We start from the raw sequence: 16,768 nt of genomic DNA on the forward strand, positions 1-16,768 counted from the left end.
CCCTTGGTTCACACAACAAGGATAACCCTTTATTACTCCTGCCCCAATAACAAGGAGACTGGGGATCCAACACCAGCTACAAGTGATCATTTGGGCAAGCAGTCCCATCATGCTAAGCACCTAGGCTGGGTGGGTGTGTCCATGCAAACAAGATCAGCTTCTGAAGTCTTTTTCCACAGCTCACCACTAGATATCAGGGGAGAGCTCATTCAGACTCTGCTTACATCCTCCCCGCAGCCATGAATTTGTCGTCCGGACAAATCACACTCCATATTATACCAAATTCATTAGTTCCCCCCAAAGGGCCTCAGGAAACCCACTATGGCTTACACAAGCCTGTGAACTAAGTGTATTGCTTCTTCACTTGCCATCCCAGGTGCATCATAAGTTAACCGGCTTACTGGCCTTATAACCCTGTCCCGCCTATTGAGACTGGGCATTGCAGAGGCAGGGAGGACATCTTGGGCAAGGGATGGTGAGGGTTCCTTTGAGGATCCCTCGACTACTGGCATAAGCCCCTGCATCTCTGATTCTAATAGTGGAAGGCCCAAGGCATCCAGGACACCTTAGGGACACCTTAGGGTTAGGGTTTAGGGCTGAAGAAGTGGTGCTCTCCCTCAGTTCAGCTGATTGAGACTGAAATCTCATTTCCATTCAAGGATACACCATGGTAGTGTCTTCCTCCTCAGACTCACTTTCAGATGTGCTGAGTAGGGGTAGATTAGTCACAGAGGGCCCACTGTCCATGTTGGATGGTGGCTTTGGTCTAACATGTTTGTTCTGCCCAGTTGCCATGTTGTGGTCCACTTCATAAGGGGGGTCTACCAACTCCCCCACAGGGACTATGTACAGTCTGTATTTGCCCTGACCCTACTTCAGGTTTAATCTTGTAGACCAGCAGATCTCCCAGTTTTTTCACCCCCCGGTAAGATATTGCTTTCCATCTGTTGGCTATCTTGAGTTTGCCAGCAATACCCAAATTTTGTAGCAGAACTCTATCCCCTGGATGGAGCTCCTGTGAACACACCCTAGCATCATACCGATGCTTGTTACGGTCTGAGTTTTTCCGAGCTGCAGACGTAGCTAAGCGATAAGTATCCCGTAGCTTTTCTCTTAGTTGGGATACATACTGCTGATGAGTCTCATGGCTATCTCCATCCTCTGATATGTCAAAGCACAAGTCTATGGGTAATCTTGGTTCTCGCCCAAACATCAAGAGATATGGGGTGATTCCCATAGCATGGTTCTTTGTGGTGTTGTAGGCATGCACCAAAAACGCAACATGCTGGCTCCAGGTTTCCTTCTGCTCTAGCTGTAAAGTCCCCAACATATCTAACAGAGTTCGACGAAACCTCTCTGGCTGAGGATCATCTTGCAGATGATAAGGCATTGTACTAGACTTTTAAATTCCTTCTATCCTCTGAACCTCCTTCAGAAGGTGACTCTCAAAGTCCCACCCCTGGTCGGAGTGTATCTGAGCTGAGAACTCACCCATACACTGAACAATATTTCTCCCACAGCACTCGAGTGATGGCGGTGGCCCTCTGGTCACGTGTGGGATATGCCTGGGCATACCATGTAAAATGGTCAGTCACTACTAAAATGTTCCCAACATTCCTCTTGTCCACTTCTAAAGACAAGAAGTCAATGCATATCATCTCCAAATGTTTGCTGCTGGTGATATTCTTCAGATATGCAGCTCTAGTGGGCAGAGTTTTCTGTTGAACACATTGAGTGCATGTCTCACATTTCCTATGAATGTCTTCCGCCCTCCGGGACGAATAGAACCTACTATGAATAAGTTCCAGGGTCCTCTCCATTCCTAAATGTCCAAAGTCATCATGCAGGGCCCTCATGGCCAGGGCTCTGTACTCTTTTGGTAGCACTAGTTGCGTTCATTGCTTTTGTAAAGGGTCAGTGGTAATTTGGTGCAGCAGTCCCTGAATCAGTTTTAGTTTGTTCCATTCTCTCAACAGTATTTTACTCTCAGGGTTAGGTGGGATAATTGCAGCAGGGTTTGCCCCTCCCTTTTGGCAAGTAGTGTATCACAAATTTCAGTATCTTGCAGCTGGGCTTCTTGCCAGTCAGCCACATTGAGCATAGGCAATGGAGATTGGTCCAACACAATATAATTCACTGAGGCAGATGGCACACTTTCAGGGGGCAGACCTAGAGCTTCTGCAACACACCCATGAAGGCTCTCATAGGCCTCTGGCTCTCAACGACTTACACTACAAATAGCTCTCACTCCATCCATAGGTATCACAGCAACTTCCGATGCCAGCAGATGCCAGGACAGTAAATCTGCATCTACATTGCTTCTCCCTGATCAGTACTGAATGCTGAACTCAAAGCTTGCCAAGACGGCCACCCATCTCTGCCCTGTAGCATCCAGCCTAGCACTTGTTAATAAATAAGTCAGTGGATTGTTGTCTGTCCACACTTGAAACTGAGCACCATACAAGTGAGTCTTGAAATTTCTCAGTGATGACCCATTTCAAGGCCAAGAACTCCAGCTTGTGGCTGGGGCAGCGAGTTTCACTATCAGACAGCCCGTGGCCGGCAAAGGCTACAGGCTTACAGCTGCCTTCCACTTCCTGGTATAGGACTGCTCCCAGACCCTCCAAACTGACATCAGTATGCAGGATAAATGGCTTGCTGGGTCAGCAAAGACTAGGACTGGCGCATGAGTTAGACAATTAACGATTTCCCAAAAAGCCCTTTCACATCTCTCATCCCACCATGGTCCAAATGGTTCTAAAGGGCCATAGTGTCTCTGCTCAGGAGCCTTTGGGGACCTCCCCTTATTCTTGACCTTAGATTTGTTCTTGCTGGACTGGTATTACTGGGTAAGATCATTCAGGGGTTTTACAATGGTAGCATAGTTCTTTACAAATCTGTGGTAGTAGCCACTAAATCCACGAAAGGTCTTGAGTTTTCTGTAATTACTTGGACGTGGCCATGTAGTGAGGGCATCTACTTTGTCAGGATCAGTACTCACACCCTCTTGAGACACAATGTGACCCACGTACTTCACCGAGGTTCTGCAGAACTGGCATTTGTCAATTGAAAGCTTCAACCCATAGGCTTCCAACTGATCTAGAACTTTAAGAAGTCTTTCTTCATGCTCCTCCAAGGTTCTTCCAAACACAATCAGGTCATCCAAATAAACTAACACTTACAGTAAATTCATGTCTCCCACAACTTTCTCCATAAGATGTTGAAATGTAGCAGGTGCTCCAGAAATCCCTTGGGGCATGTGCTTAAATTGATAAAACCCTAATGGACAAATGAAGGCCGTCTTCTCCCAGAGGGACCTGGTGGTATCCACTTTGAAGATCCAACACCAAGAACCACTGGCTCCCCAACAAACGGTCCAAGGCATCTTGTACCAGAGGCATGTTGTATTGGTCAACTACAGTGCACCTGTTTAGGGTGCAGTAGTCGATACACATCCAGATTTTCCCATTCTTCTTAAAGACCACCACAACTGGAGAGGCATATGGGCTGCGGGACTCTGTAATGATACCATTTGGGATCAGCTGTTGAAGATAATGCCTCACGTCTTCAATCTCAGAGAGAGCAATCTTCCTAGATCTCTCCCTGAAGGGTCTTGTAGCCAGATGTGGTGTTTCACTCCTTTTGCACATCCCACGTCCCACTCATGCAGTGAGATCTTTTGCAAAGCTTCTTCCTCAGATGATCCTTTCACTTCTCAGACAATGGTGAGTCTCCAAAGTCAAACTTTGCAGGATCTATTGCTGGAACTTCAGCTTCACTCTGGGGTCTCACGATGGTTTCAGGCTCAAAGAGGTCTGCTATCTTCTGCCCCTGTTTCACAACCACATCATGGCTTGTTTAATTAGCAATCAGTATAATCAGCTTTTCCTGGGCTTCAGCAGGTATGGTTATGAATCCACTGGGAACCAGCACTCCTTCAGGGAGGCCTCCCTCAGCTGGCTGCTCTACCATTGCTAATGTTCCTGTTCTGCCTTTTAGGCAGGTATTCATGACAATCACCTCCTTTTCTGTCATTGCAGGCACCACGAAGGGGGCCGTGCCCACATACCTCAGTGCTCCCACTGGTGAATCACACGTCATCTTTTTAGTGTCCTCAATTTTTCTGTAGGCTGCAGCACAATGTGTGTGGATCACCAAGGTGTTCAGGTATTGGTCCCCTGCTCACTGTCTGCAGTAATCCGCGAGTACCTTAAAGAGACTGGAGTTGGTCCCTATTAGCCCAGATACATCAGAGACCCCTTTAGGGTCAGGGCATATTAAGGCAGCAGTGTCCACCTCTTGTCTTACCCCAGAGATCTCCTCTCGAAATTCCAGGTGCACTATGACTGTAGGGGCAAGGTTGCGGAAGATTGGCGAGGAGCTAAGTGGTGGACTGAGTATGTGACTGGATGTAAGCGGAGGATGCAGGCAGTTTCAATGAACTTTGTCCAACAGACCCTGCCAAAAAATACTGTAGCATAGCTCAGCATATTTTTGCCTGTAAACAAGTCAGTTTATGTAATAAGCATAAATTATACATGTAAGAATGTAACCGGCTGTTGATCCCACGTAACCCCGAGATAAGCGCGGAGAATATAGCACCGCAGAGGACTCCCCTCTGGTGGAGTCCTGTCTGGTCAGCTGTCCCGAACGGCCAGAGTCCCCCGCAGCCCCTCTGCACGTCCTAGGGGCTCCCCGCGCAGATTGGAGCGTAAGTTCTTCCTTCCTTCAATAAAGCATAGTTTACTATTCTTAGGCCTGAGTGTCCGCCTATCGCTGGTATCTTCCCCCCCAGCCCTTGCGGGTACAACTGGCGTCACGAACAGGGTACCAGCGGAAGGATGCCTCTTTGGGGAAGGAAGGATAAGGGGGAGGTAGAGAGCCACATCCCCGGGTGGCCCTCCACGGGACGGTGGGCACTGGTGGCTCGCAAGCTGGTGTGGTTGGTTGTCCCCACCGCATGGCCGGAGTTAGAGCAGAAGCCGGGGGTTACCCCAGTTAGGCTGGAGGAACTGATATCCAAGCTCTGGCTGGACAAAGTAGGACCCGCGGAATGAAAAGCGGCGGGGGACCTGGGATGGGTCTTCCTGACTTCGCTCCGTGCGGTGGATGAGGCACTGCTGGTTCAGCGCCAGAGGATAGGAAGATTAGAGGCTGATTAGAAGCAAGCAAATGAGGCCCGCTCACTAACCCAAGAAGGTGAGGTTTTTCGCAGGAGTGGGTGGGTGAGATTCTCTGGCCTGCGTTGTGCAGACTAGATGATCATAATAGTCCCTTCTGACCTTAGTATCTATGAATCTATGAAGTCATCACTAGTACGGCCGAATGGGCTGATCGGTTAGAGCACCGCTGCGCGGTTATGGCAGCTCGCATTGCGAACCGCCAGTGGCGAAAGGGAGGACGGCAAGACGTGCATCCCCTTGCCATACGCGCACTGGTATGCAAAAGCAACTGGGATCCAGAGACCTGGGATGGGGACATTTGGGAGATGATCGAGGACTAGTCCCCCAGGGAGGGGGACAGTGGGAAGGCGGGACTGTACCCACAACTGCGGCCCGTTGTCGAGACACGATACGAGGGACCGCACAGTGAGAACGATCAAATGGTAGGAAGGGATTTTATCCGTGAATATAAATCCTTCGAGATACAGGATTTCGTACAGTGTTTCAAGCAGCGTCCCAAGGAGTCGCTGCTGGCCTGGCTGCTACGGTTGTGGGATGACGGAGCAGATGCGATTACCCTTACCCCTGCTGAGCTAGGCAGGATGGGCTCACTCACCACAGACCCCCCTCCTTCGTAGGAGTTTCAAGATAGGGGCAACTCGGAGGCGAATTATCCATATCCCTCCCTCATGGCATGGTTGACCATGGCTGTCAAAACCATCTGGAGCTCGCCCACAGACATGGATGATGGGTTGGAACAGTGGACTTCCATCCCAGAGGGGGTTAGCCAGCTCCGGCAGCTGGGCATGCTCACCGGCATCTTTGCTGAGCATTTCAAAGGGCCTGACGTCGTGGAGCTGACCCGTACCATCTGCACCCGGCTTCTGCGGAACACCCCCCCACACGCCTCAAGGCGATGATCCTGCCGATGGTTGGGGAGGCCGTAGGGTCGGTGGGGGATGCAGCGCAGCTCATGATGCAATTAACAGAAATTGACAGTATGATGAAAACCACAAAGCCGTGGCAGGTGAATGTGAAGCAAAAGGAGAGGGTTAGCCGCAATACTATGTTGAGAGACCTACTGAAAGCAGGGATTCCCCTGGGGGAAGTGGATGGGAAAACCAACACTGAGCTGTTAAAACGCTGGTTACAGCTTAAGCCAGAACAGCGTACCAAGGAGAGGGTAGGGGCCCCGACGACAGGGGGGCCCCAAAACAAGGTAGATGGCACCCCCCAGCAGCCCCAACCGTCTGCCCAGCCGGCAGACTATGTTGAATGGAAGCTGCCCGCCCAGTATTGACGGGGTGGTGGGTCCCCCTCGCCCCCCACCCTGGAGGTAAGGCGCTATGTAATGGGGGACCACCGCCCTTATGTCCCAGTAGAAATCTACTGGCCTAGCGGGGGGCAACAATGAGTAATGGCCCTTCTGGACACAGGAGCAGAGGTGACTATATTGCATGGCACCCCACCCCGTCGGGGCTGGTCGGTAACAGTGAGCAGCCTTGGAGGGGCCGACATTCGGGCCGCGCCGATGCAGTTAGGGGGTTCCTTGCACCCTAAATCTTTGCTGGATCAATGGTATTCTCTAGTTCAGCCATCTTCTGTGTCAGGACCTGCACTCGTTGGGTAAGTTCCTCTTGGGGATTCACCGTCAGTGCCTTGGTTGTTCACATGGATGCTATGCCAGTTGTCTGGTGTGACTGAATCTCCCAAACGTCACCAGCTGCCTGCCTCTCCTCCTCCTCTCAGACCTCTTTTATTAGCTGAGAGTAACTAGGTGGATTTTCTTGTCGTTCCCTTAATTGAAGGTGGAATAGGATTGGGTTCTGATATTGAACTCCTCTCACAATCTAGTCCGGTCCATTTGCTCAACAGCCACTCTTCCCCTCATGATGTCCACTGCTCGCCTCATGATGGCTCTCTGTAATAATTTCTCCAACCTCTGTATATAGGCAGAAACCTTCTCACTCACAGATTCAGCAACCTAGGCTTTCAAAGAGGATGTTTATTTATACATATCCCCCACCATTCCCCACCCTCAATGGCAATGAAACAGACAGGGCTCCTGTCCTCAAATAAAGCAACAGCCGCACCATGTAACTTCTAGGCTGAGCTGTCATTAGTAAAATCATATCAATGCAGAAAAAGAACCACTCCTGGGGCTATGAAAAACTGAGGACAGTTTTCTACAATGTTATTTACTCCATTTTCACAGAAATGGCAATCTGGAAGCAAAAAGTAGATAGAATTGCACCAGTTTGCTTCTTTGCACAATTTTCCTTGTAGACATGTTAGTGTGAATGTTTCACAAAAATGGGACCAATTCTTAAGTTTAAAAAAAAGCAAAAATGATATTTTATCTATCTCTACTCAGTGTACCGCTAAGACTGCTTAAATTAGTTACGTTTTGTAACATGCACACAGGACAATCCAATATGTTCCTTCAGAATGACCTTTTTTGGATTAAGAGAACATCTAATCAAGAAAGAACACGAGTAAAGTCTCCATAACATAGCAATGTGTGTGTGTCTCCACTATAACTGTTGGCTCTGAAGTGAACACAAACCCACTGCACGTCCCTGCAGACAGAAAAATCCTTAGAGATTTAAAGGTGCAACACACTGAAAACAAGGGCATAACAGTTACCTGGTTAGACACACTACAAGATGTGCTGCATTACCAGGGCTGTAGCAAAGAGAGTGAAATGTCTACTGCAATGGATTGGCTTTGTTGCAGACACTACAGCACATGCAACTTTATGTAAGCAGCCTTAGTGGGATGGAGGACTCCTGATCTCACATTTAATGCAGGTGCACAATGGCGAGTCTTCACTTCAGCACATTCCAGCCTTTTGTAGAAGAGTCTCATCTCCTTTCTAACCCGAATAACATGTGAAGAAGGGGAACAGGAGTCACAGGACTTTTCTTTGCTCCATAGGTGTATCAGTATGGCCTACTGGAGTACCGGACAGGAGACACGGATTCTGCTCTGCCTCTATCACTGGTTTGCTGACTGACCTTGGGAAGTCACTTCATCTTTACATCTCAATTTCCCCATCTGTAAAATGGGAATAATGATACTGACCTCCCATTGGAAAGCACTTTGAGATCTAGCAATTAAAAGTGCTAGATAAGAGATGAGTATTAATATAGAGGAGATTGGCTGGAGTACCTTCCTCCACACCCTTCTTTACATATCAGGGGGGAAATCCTACTCTCAATAACACCCCTATTACTCCATTCTGTTTATTAGGACTTCACAGATGTAAACAAATGCATAGTTTGGCCCAGTGCATTCAAGGGGCTAAGAGGTGAAAACACTTAACAAGATTTTGCAAGGTCTTACCAAAACATCCAAGACTATGCTTCAATTTAGGAGGGCAACTGCTGCTCCTGAGAGGTTTCACCGTCCTGACAGCACTAGAACAGAAGTGGGATTAATGCACCCAGAGTAGGTTCCTGTGGATCTGAATGCCAGGCAGTCAGCACTTTGTAGTTTACATGACATATGCTGGACTGCACCAAATACAAACACATAGAGTGAGGAATTAATTTCTGACCTGCTTCCAGTGAGGCAAACCTTCCTGTAAGTGTGAAGGTGATGGCAGCATGTGTATTTTGACAGAGAAGATTCCTGGGCTAGAAGAAAAGGAGTACTTGTGGCACCTTAGAGACTAACCAATTTATTTGAGCATAAGCTTTCGTGAGCTACAGCTCACTTCATTGGATGCATACTGTGGAAAGTGTAGAAGATCTTTTTATATACACACAAAGCATGAAAAAATACCTCCTCCCACCCCACTCTCCTGCTGGTAATAGCTTATCTAAAGTGATCACTCTCCTTACAATGTGTATGATAATCAAGTTGGGCCATTTCCAGCACAAATGCAGGTTTTCTCACCCCCCCCCACACAAACCCACTCTCCTGCTGGTAATAGCTTATCTAAAGTGACCACTCTCCTTACAATGTGTATGATAATCAAGGTGGGCCATTTCCAGCACAAATCCAGGGTTTAACAAGAACGTCTTGGGGGGGGGGTAGGAAAAAACAAGGGGAAATAGGTTACCTTGCATAATGACTTAGCCACTCCCAGTCTCTATTCAAGCCTAAGTTAATTGTATCCAATTTGCAAATGAATTCCAATTCAACAGTTTCTTTTATTTATTCTTTTACGTAGAGACTGTCCAGTTTGACCAGTGTACATGGCAGAGGGGCATTGCTGGCACATGATGGCATATATCACATTGGTGGATGTGCTATATGTGCTAAATGTGATATATGCCATCATGTGCCAGCAATGCCCCCTGCCACGTACATTGGTCAAACGGGACAGTCTCTACGTAAAAGAATAAATGGACACAAATCAGATGTCAAGAATTATAACATTCATAAACCAGTCGGAGAACACTTCAATCTCTCTGGTCACGCGATCACAGACATGAAAGTTGCTATATTACAACAAAAAAACTTCAAATCCAGACTCCAGCGAGAAACTGTTGAATTGGAATTCATTTGCAAATTGGATACAATTAACTTAGGCTTGAATAGAGACTGGGAGTGGCTAAATCATTATGCAAGGTAACCTATTTCCCCTTGTTTTTTCCTACCCCCCCCCCAAGACGTTCTTGTTAAACCCTGGATTTGTGCTGGAAATGGCCCACCTTGATTATCATACACATTGTAAGGAGAGTGGTCACTTTAGATAAGCTATTACCAGCAGGAGAGTGGGTTTGTGTGTGTGTGTGTGGGGAGGGGAGTGAGAAAACCTGGATTTGTGCTGGAAATGGCCCAACTTGATTATCATACACATTATAAGGAGAGTGATCACTTTAGATAAGCTATTACCAGCAGGAGAGTGGGGTGGGAGGAGGTATTTTTTCATGCTTTGTGTGTATATAAAAAGATCTTCTACACTTTCCACAGTATGCATTCAATGAAGTGAGCTGTAGCTCACGAAAGCTTATGCTCAAATAAATTGGTTAGTCTCTAAGGTGCCACAAGTACTCCTTTTCTTTTTGCGAATACAAACTAACACAGCTGTTACTCTGAAACCTGGGCTAGAAGGAATGCTCACACTCTCCATAGTAGGCCTGGATAGGGTTGCCAACTTTCTAATCGCACAAAATTGAACACCCTTGCTCCACCCCTGCCCCCTGACCTGCCCCTTCTCCAAGGCCCCACCCCTACTCACTCCATCCCCCCTCCCTCTGCCACTCATTCTCCCCCATCCTCCCTCATTCGCTCATTTTCACTGGGCTGGGGCAGGGGATTGAGGAGCAGGAGGGGGTGAGGGCTCCAGCTGGGGATGTGGGCTCTGGGGTGAGGCCAGAAATGAGGGGTTCACGGTGCGGGAGGGGGCTCTGGGCTGCAGCAGGGGTTTGGGGTGTGGGAGGGGTTGAGGGCTTTGACTGCGGCTGTGCGCTCTGGGGTGGGGCCAGGGATCAGGGGTTTGAGGTGCAGGGGGGGCTCTGGGATGGGGCTGAGGGGTTCAGAGTGTGGGAGGGGACTCTGGGCTGAAGCAGGGGGCTGGGGTATGGGAAGGGGTATGCACTTTGGGCTGGGAGTGCAGACTCCAGGGTGGGGCCAGAAATGAGGGGTTCAGGGTGTGGGAGGGGGCTCCAGGCTGGGGCAGGAGGATGAGGTGCTGGGGGGGCGAGGGTTCTGGGTGGGGGTGTGGGCTCTGGGGTGAGGCCTGGTGTGATGTTGCACTCCATATACTTTATGAAAATATGTTTGGAATGTGAATATAATGTAACTGGCATATGCTTTATGCAAAAGGTCTCTTGTAAGGTATCATTACAAAGCTTATAATCTATTGAGTGTGTTCATCCTATTTGTATGTATGTATCATTCTTGTATCTGAAGCTAGAAATATGAAGTATTACTCTAAAGTCCTATTGTAATTATGCAAAGTGTGGGCCATTAACGGTGGTTTAGAATCTTGATGGCTCCCATTGACCAGGACAATTGGTTGTAAATGGCTCTGTTTATTTGTAAGCCTTCCTGTGTTCCTGTGAGTCAGGCCAGAAAGAATGGAGGCTTGGGGTCTCACAGGACATGTGACCATGTCATCTAGTACTAGAATCCATTTTAAACCTGGTGCTTTTCCATTTAGAAGGAAGAGTGGGAACCCAGAGAGAGACAAAGGATTCCCACCTTGTGCCAAAAATATAAAAGGGGGTGGAACAGAACAAAGGGGTTGCCAGTCATGAGAAATCCCGTAGTTACCACCTGAGCTGGAACTAACAAGAACTGTACCTGGGGAAAGGATTGGGCCCAGACTAGGAAGGAGTCTAGTCTGTGAAAAAAGATTATTGGAACATCTCTGAGGGTGAGATTTACCTGTATTCAGTTTCTTAATGTATTAGGCTTAGACTTGCGTGTTTTGTTTTATTTTGCTTGGTAACTTACTTTGTTCTGTCTGTTATTACTTGAAACCACTTAAATCCTACTTTTTATTCTTAATAAAATCACTTTTGTTTATTAGTAAACCCAGAGTAAGTGATTAACACCTTGGGGAGCAAACAGCTGTGCATATCTCTGTATCAGTCTTATAGAGGGCGGACAATTTATGAGTTTACTCCGTATAAGCTTTATACTGAGTAAAACGGATTTATTTGGGGTTTGGATCCCATTGGGAGCTGGGTGTCTGGGTGCTGGAGATAGGTGACTTGCTGAGCAGTTTTTGGTTAAAGTCTGCAGCTTTGGGGGCATGGACCAGACCTGGATCTGTGTTGCAGCAGACTAGCATGTCTGGCTCAACAAGGCAGGGTTCTGGAGTCCCAAGCTGGCACTGGAAAACAGGCTCAGAGGTAATTTCAGCACATCAGGTGATAGTCCCAAGGGGGTCTCTGTGACTGAACCTGTCACACCAGGGATGAGGGGCTTGGGGCACTGGAGGGGACTCCAGGCTGGGGCAGAGGGGTTCAGAGTGCAGGAGGGGTCTCAGGGCTGGGGCAGGGGCACGGGAGGGGGTGTGGCTCTGGGAGGAAGTTTGGGTGTGGCAGGGGCCTCAGGGCAGGGGGTTGGGGCACGGGAGGGGATGAGGAGTGCAGGCTCCAGGCGGCGCTTACCTCAGGCGGCTCCCGGGAAGCAGCCAGCATGTCCCTCTGGAAGAGGGCAGCATTATCTCCCATAAATGTAAACAAACTTGTTTGTCTTAGCGATTAGCTGAAGAAGAAGTAGGACTGAGTGGACTTGTAGGCTCTAAAGTTTTGCATTGTTTTGTTTTTGAGTGCAGTTATATAACAAAAAAAAATCTACATTTGTAAGTTGCACTTTCATGATAAAGAGATTGCACTACAGTACTTGTACGAGGTGAATTGAAAAATATGGTTTCTTTTGTTTATCATTTTTACAGTGCAAATATTTGTAATAAAAATAATATAAAGTGAGCAGTGTACACTTTGTATTCTGTGTTGTAATTGAAATCAATATATTTGAAAATGTAGAAAAACATCCAAACATATTTAATAAATATCAATTGATATTCTATTGTTTAACAATGTGGTTAAAACTGTGATTAATCACAATTAATTTTTTTAATCATGATTAATTTTTTGAGTTAATTGTGTGAGTTAACTGCAATTAATCAACAGCCCTAATGCTAATACTCAAAGCATTAAGTTTATTAACTTTAATTTGGGATATTTACAAATTATGAACGGTATGTATTTCATGACTTTTAAAACCAAACTTTGTATGTTTGGATACTTTAAGTATTATATCCAGATGCATAGAAACTCTATCTTTAACTTGTGTATTAGATAATTTTAACACTGGGACATCCTGCTTTGGACATGTTTTCAATGCTTTGCTTGGAGTGGCAGGAACTCGACTCTGTCTTGTAACTATTTATTTTGGAATATGTCTTATTGAACCTGCTGAATGCACACAGGGCCATGGCAGACAGTGTGGTGTCTGTTGGGACACACAGGGCCATGGAAGATGCTGGGTGGGACACGTGGGGCTGTGGCAAATGTTGGGTGCTGCACTGCTATGTGGGGCTGTGTTAAATGAAAGGGAGGGGCAGGGGGTAGCTCCCTTTTATGGATACCCCGCCAGCCAGTTAGCTATAAAATCCCTCTTAGTAGTTGTTCTCTAGTTGCTTTACCTGTAAAGGGTTAACAAGTCTCCCTGCATAGGTAAAAGGAAGAGAGAGGGCAACTTACCAAAAGAGCCAATGGGAAGGCTAGAACTTTTTAAAATTGGGAAAAAACTTCCCCTTTGTCTGTCTGTGTTGTTCTCCTGGAGAGAAGGGACAGAGCAGCAATGTTGTAAGAAGCTTTGGGCCAAGTATGAAAAATCATCAGATCATACCTAGAAACTACTCATTTAAAACCTCAGATATGTAAGTAGATCAGAAAGTGTCTAGGAAGACGCAATTAGGTTTATATCTTTTATTTCTTTATGGCTTGTGGATTCCTCTGTGCTAGCCCCAGGTGCTTTTGTTTTGCTTGTAACCCTTAAGCTGGACCTCAAGAAAGCTATTCTTGATTCTTAATTTTTGTATTTGCTCTTTTGAAATCTAGCAATAGCCTGAGTTTTCAGATGTATTTTTTTCTTTTTTAAATAAAATTTACCTTTTTAAAGAACAGGATTGGAGTTCTGTGTCCTAAGAGGTTTGTGCACATGTTGTTTAAGTAGCTGGTGGCAACAGCTGATTTCCTTTGTTTTTTTTTCAGCTCTTCCCCAGAGCGGGGAGAGGGCGGGGGGCAGGGGTGTGAAAGGGCTTGAGGGTACCCCACAGGAAGGAATTCCCAAGTGTGCCTTCCTGGCTTCTCAAAAGGGTTTTTGCACTTGGGTGGTGTAACCATCTACCCATCCAAAGTCAAAGAAAAGCTGTAATCTTGGGAATTTAATAGAAGCCTGGAGTGGCCAGTATTAATTTTTAAAAAGAAAAAAGAAAAGGAGTACTTGTGGCACCTTAGAGACTAACCAGTTTATTTGAGCATGAGCTTTCGTGAGCTACAGCTCACTTCATCGGATGCATAGCATATCGTGGAAACTGCAGAAGACATTATATACACACAGAGACCATGAAACAAAACTTCCTCCCACCCCACTGTCCTGCTGCTAACAGCTTATCTAAAGTGATCATCAAGTGATCATCAAGGAAGGCCATTTCCAGCACAAATCAAGGTTTTCTCACTCCCCCCCCCCACACACACACAGACACACATACAAACTCACTCTCCTGCTGGTAATAGCCCATCCCTCTTTGAAACCTCTCTTTATAATGCGCATGATAATCAAGGTGGGTCATTTCCAGCACTAATCCAGGTTTTCTCACCCCCCCCCCACACCCCCCCCTCCAAAAACCACACACACAAACTCACTCTCCTGCTGGCAATAGCTCATCTTACAATGTGCACAGCAATAATCCAAGTTTAACCAGAACGTCTTGGGGGGGGGGGGGGGTTAGCTATTCCTACCTACATGCCTCCAGCTTTCACCCTGACCACACCACACGATCCATCGTCTACAGCCAAGCTCTGCGATACAACCGCATTTGCTCCAACCCCTCAGACAGAGACAAACACCTACAAGATCTCTATCACGCATTCTTACAACTACAATACCCACCTGCGGAAGTGAAGAAACAGATTGATAGAGCCAGAAGAGTTCCCAGAAGTCACCTACTACAGGACAGGCCTAACAAAGAAAATAACAGAACGCCACTAGCCGTCACCTTCAGCCCCCAACTAAAACCCCTCCAACGCATTATTAAGGATCTACAACCTATCCTGAAGGATGACCCAACACTCTCACAAATCTTGGGAGAAAGGCCAGTCCTTGCCTACAGACAGCCCCCCAACCTGAAGCGAATACTCACCAACAACCACATACCACACAACAGAACCACTAACCCGGGAACCTATCCTTGCAACAAAGCCCGTTGCCAACTGTGCCCACATATCTATTCAGAGAACACCATCACAGGGCCTAACAACATCAGCCACACTATCGGAGGCTCGTTCACCTGCACATCCACCAATGTGATATATGCCATCATGTGCCAGCAATGCCCCTCTGCCATGTACATTGGTCAAACTGGACAGTCTCTACGTAAAAGAATAAATGGACACAAATCAGATGTTAAGAATTATAACATTCATAAACCAGTCGGAGAACACTTCAATCTCTCTGGTCACGCAATCACAGACATGAGGGTCGCTATCTTACAGCAAAAAAACTTCAAATCCAGAGTCCAGCGAGAAACTGCTGAATTGGAATTCATTTGCAAATTGGATACTATTAATTTGGGCTTGAATAGAGACTGGGAGTGGCTAAGTCATTATGCAAGGTAGCCTATCTCCCCTTGTTTTTTTCCTACAAACCCCCCCCCCCCCCCCAATACGTTCTGGTTAAACTTGGATTATTGCTGTGCACATTGTAAGATGAGCTATTGCCAGCAGGAGAGTGAGTTTGTGTGTGTGGTTTTTGGAGGGGGTGTGTGTGTGGGGGGGGGGGTGAGAAAACCTGGATTAGTGCTGGAAATGACCCACCTTGATTATCATGCACATTATAAAGAGAGGTTTCAAAGAGGGATGGGCTATTACCAGCAGGAGAGTGAGTTTGTATGTGTGTCTGTGTGTGTGTGTGTGGGGGGGCGAAGAGTGAGAAAACCTTGATTTGTGCTGGAAATGGCCTTCCTTGATGATCACTTGATGATCACTTTAGATAAGCTGTTAGCAGCAGGACAGTGGGGTGGGAGGAAGTTTTGTTTCATGGTCTCTGTGTGTATATAATGTCTTCTGCAGTTTCCACGATATGCTATGCATCCGATGAAGTGAGCTGTAGCTCACGAAAGCTCATGCTCAAATAAACTGGTTAGTCTCTAAGGTGCCACAAGTACTCCTTTTCTTTTTTCTTTTTACGAATACAGACTAACACGGCTGTTACTCTGAAACCTATTAATTTTTAGAATCCTTGCACTCGAAGTGCCAGAGTGGGGAATCAGCCTTGACAGGGGCTATGGCAGATGCTGGGTGGGAGGGACACGTGGAGGCTATGGCAGAGGCTGGTGCCATCATATAGGACAAGCAGGGCCCTGGGAGAGGCTGGGTGGGGTGCACGGCCCATGGCAGATGCTGGGTGGGAGGGACACATGGGGGGCAGGTGCTGATGCTGTTGTGTAGGATGAGTAGACCCTGGAAGATGCTGGGTGGGGTTTCCCATTGTCCAGTTTTCCACCGAATACCCAAGGGACCCTCCCTAGCCAGGTAAAAATGAGTGAGTGGGCGAGAGTGAGCGACAGAGGGAGGGGTGAAGATGGAGTGAGCCAGGCGGGGCCTCAGAGAAGGGGCGGGACAAGGATGTTTGGTTTTGTTCCCTCAGAAAGTTGGCATGAGGTTATGACAGATGGCGGTTAGAGGGGGCGGGACCAGGACCGACATGGTGTGTGTGGACACGACACACCGGGTGAACTGCGGGAACCCTGCGAGGAGCTTTTTGGGACAGTGGGGCCGGGAGGCTGTTCTCCACGCAGAACGGAGTAGTCGGCGGCGGCCATGACTAGCCCCCATCAGACCTAGGGGGCGGCGAACAGTCTCAGCCGGGCTGCAGCCCGCGCTGCCAGCAGCAGCGAGCGACACGGACGACTC

This window comes from Natator depressus, chromosome 10 (genome assembly GCF_965152275.1).
Source record: "Natator depressus isolate rNatDep1 chromosome 10, rNatDep2.hap1, whole genome shotgun sequence".
Taxonomy (NCBI): domain Eukaryota; kingdom Metazoa; phylum Chordata; order Testudines; family Cheloniidae; genus Natator; species Natator depressus.